This window comes from Miscanthus floridulus, chromosome 6, assembly GCF_019320115.1.
Source record: "Miscanthus floridulus cultivar M001 chromosome 6, ASM1932011v1, whole genome shotgun sequence".
Taxonomy (NCBI): Eukaryota; Viridiplantae; Streptophyta; class Magnoliopsida; order Poales; family Poaceae; genus Miscanthus; species Miscanthus floridulus.
This window is the reverse complement of record NC_089585.1, coordinates 59,587,151-59,590,924: the sequence shown is the minus strand read 5'-3', so window position 1 is coordinate 59,590,924 and position 3,774 is coordinate 59,587,151. Positions and strand designations below refer to the sequence as shown.

Genomic DNA, 3,774 nt, shown 5'->3' with positions numbered 1-3,774 from the left:
AAATGCACAAAGAAAGCAAGAAAGCAATACTCCTTTCTCCAAGAATATGGTTTACACATTTGCATATTAAAATGATTTGCACTAGCTATTTAACAATGCCACTTATTTCTAGGTCAATCAAATCAAACTGTAGATCAATGGAATAAAGGAAAAAACATGGGCAAAGACTTGGATCGCATAAGATGAGGCTTAAACACTAGGATTCCAATGGTCATTGCTGAAGGGAAGAAATGACCTGAGCCACCTATGCAAGCTACAAAGTTGGCATCAGATGGGGGGATTATACTGAGGCAACATATCCTAATCTTTACACACTAGAAGGAGTACAAGGATATCAAGAACAAGGATATTCTTCCAAGCTACATGGGCAAAATTTCTATAAGTGGATAAAGGCTATATATTTAGTTTTTATCATGTGTGCATGATCTATGTTTACTCCTATATATGAGTAATATTTTTCTGCCTCCAGTAGCATATGACAAGGAGCTTAACTGTTAACATTATGCTAGGACTACCAATATATTTTCTGCCTCAATCTTTACACGTTCTTTTATTCCGACTGATGTTGTAATGATCCGTTTAACTTACATCAGCTATAAGCACCACCATAAAGTTTATCTGTAGTATTATCTACTTGAAATGTTTGGCGTGTTTGTTTATTTTGAGTGCCACTGCCAATATATAGTAAACTGAAATGAAGCGGAAAGCAGGAAAGTATCTTCTCTATTTCTCACCACATTCTAAAAATTTAGAACCTTCTATAAACATTTTGTCCCTGCTACTTTTCTATTGACTGCCAATTTAGAACCTTGTGCTCTTGCCTGTTGTTGCATTGTGATTTTCTAAAGTTTCCTATTAGGTTAATGTTAAAAATTTCCTATCACATTATATACTTCTAACACCTATTTTCTGATGCACATGCCCTTGACATGCTGTCGACTAGAATCAATTAGCAATTGATACTGATAGCAAGACAGTCAAAGAGGCATGTGCTGATTTGCTCAGGACTGGGACACGGCAAATGAGGTACAATTTGAAGAAGCTTTACTTCAATGGTGTACTAGCAGACAAAGTTAGAACAACATCACCATTGAAGAGTATGACTGATGATCAATGGAGAGAGCCAGTGGAGATGTGGTCAAGCCCAAAGCACAAGGCATGTTGGTATATTGCTTTCTTAAGCCATTTATTTTTCTTGCATTGGTTTGTTGCATGTTTGAGTTTATTTCTCTGTATTGTACACCAATTTGATTATGTCTACGATTCTGTAGCTATGCTATATTGGACTGTATATAGTAGGCCATCCTTACAATTATACCTAAAGTTGCTTGGCTTGTTACCCTGATAATTGTGTGCTCATTAGATATTAATGAGCCTATTGGGCTGCACTCAATACAACTGCAGCTCATTATATTTTAGTGACAACATATAGGGTTGTGTTGCAGTTGGTATTCCAGAATAGGGCACAATCTTTGGCTGTGATTACTTTCTATTTTTCAAATTGTTTTAGGTTAATAACTTGTTGTGGACATAAATTCAAGTACACTTAAAGAGCGTTGATGTTTGTTGAATATCTTAGCAAATCTAGTTTCAAATTCATCTAATTTTTATCTCTCTCTATAGCCATTCTTCCCTGCTTACTAAATTATTCCTCATAGGACAAGTGTGCAAAAAATGCACTTAACCGTGAGAAAGTAAGGTTTCATCAGATGTCAGGATCTCAGTGCAATATTGCAACAACCCATACCTTGGTAAGATATGGAAACATTGTGTTACAATCATTCATCATTGAACAATTATTCTTATAATCTTACACCTACAAAATGTTTGTGAATAATTTTAGAAGCAAGAGAAATATAAAGATGAACCACCCAGTGCGATAGATCTTTTCAAGGCGCTACATTGCAACAGCAAGACTGGGTTTAATGAGGCTGCAAAGTAAGCTATTGTAAGTACAAGCTCCATTTTGAACTATATATAGCTCTAAACAAATGTTACTGGTTTTAGTTGAGTCTGTGATGTTTACATGCTTCATGCTATTACTTGTGAGATAGAACAACAACTTGTTCATGTGTAGCAGCAACTTCCTGTTCATGTGTAGCAGCAACTTATACATGCTTCCTACGGTTCCAAGGAACAATGATCAATTGTTGCAAGTGTAGCGGTAGCTTATTCATGCTATTCTAGCAAGATTGTACTGCATGATGTCACTGCTGTTCAGAAACTCTCTTAATAGCACATGTAAACTTGTAGACACTGCCAAAACAGAAATATTCCCAAATTCCCAACCTATACTATAATGAGTCATCATCCCAAACTATAGTGTAATAGTTTGTAGCATAAATGATCTCACTATATTGAATCGGGAAGAGTCATCTATTTCATGCTCAATTATGGTAAAATATTCAGTTGGAAAAATGTTTTCATGCTTTAAATGACCTTTAATGTGAACCTTGGTTGTACATCTATTTTACAAAGCCTGCATTCACTTATTTGAGCAACACTACTATCAATTATGACCACCTTTCTGTTGGTTTTAAATATATTAGTTGGTAATTAATTTCAGAACTGTCTTACTGATGTGTTGATGTTTTTAGGTTGAAATGGAATCCATCGCTGCTGTACCTGTAGAAGATGGCCAAGTTTCAAAGACCCCTACTGATGTTGTTGCTCAAGTGTTGCCAAAATCAAAATTTCTTCAAAATATTGGCCTTCAGCTAGCAGCCCCCAAGAGAAGCTCCAAAGCCATTAATGATGCACGGATTATAGAACTTAAAGCAGAAGTTGCAGCTGGAAAGCAAGACAAAGAAGAACTAAAAGGATGAGATGGAGACTTTGAAGAAGAAGGTGGAGGAATCAGAAAATGAAAGACGCAAGCTGTTAGAAGAGAGAGCAGTTGAAGAAGGCACAAGATGAGTTGAAGAAGGCAAAAGACGAGACGGATGTTTTCTTTCGTCGCATGTTTAGCAAAGAGTAAGGCTATTCCTTTAACTCTGTAAGTTTGCAGATGCATATGGTTGGACGTCTAATTTTGGAACTTGGCTACTCAGACCATATTATTTTATGCTACAAACATTTGGTAGTGCTATTATATGAGACTTGGTTGATCTAGTTCAGATTACGCTACAAACATTGGTAGTGCGGTTATTTTGAGACATGTCTGATCTGGTTCAGACCATATTAATTTCTGCTATGTATCTTGTTAGTGTTGTCTTTTTGCTATGTGGAAATGTGTTATCTAGGATTTGTAAAATTACTGATGGATGTGACCATATTTATCTATCCTTTGGAATGAGATCTGGAAGATCGATGAATGTGTATGGGTTGTGATGCATCTACGGATTATATATGTGAATGAGATTCTTGATGATTTGATGAATGCGTAAGGGCTTTGATTGATGAATGTACAGATTATATATGGGCTATTATGTAATGGATGCCGAAATGGGCTGTTATGTAATGGATGCCAAAATGGGCTGTTATGTAATGGAAGTTGAAATGAGCTCATTATGTATGGATGTTGAAAAGGCTATTTTCTCTACATGTTTAAATGGGCTAGGCCTTTTCTAGCCCACTAAATAAATAGGCCGCAAAAAAAATTGGCTAAGAAATTGATGTTAATTTTACTTATATAAATGGGCTTTGCAAATTATAAATTTGGCTCACAATTATATTTGGTCCAATAAAAACCTAGCTAGGCCTTAAGATATTTAGTGATGACTTTTTAATCGGGTCGTCATAAAAATTTATGATGAAAAAATATGGTTTATCACG

The 3,774-nt window shown here is 35.6% G+C and overlaps 1 pseudogene; it reads left to right on the top strand.

Moving 5' to 3' along the window:
* The first annotated feature begins 207 nt into the window (after positions 1 to 207).
* LOC136460626 (uncharacterized) lies at positions 208 to 2,825 on the top strand (annotated as a pseudogene).
* The last annotated feature ends 949 nt before the right edge of the window (positions 2,826 to 3,774 follow it).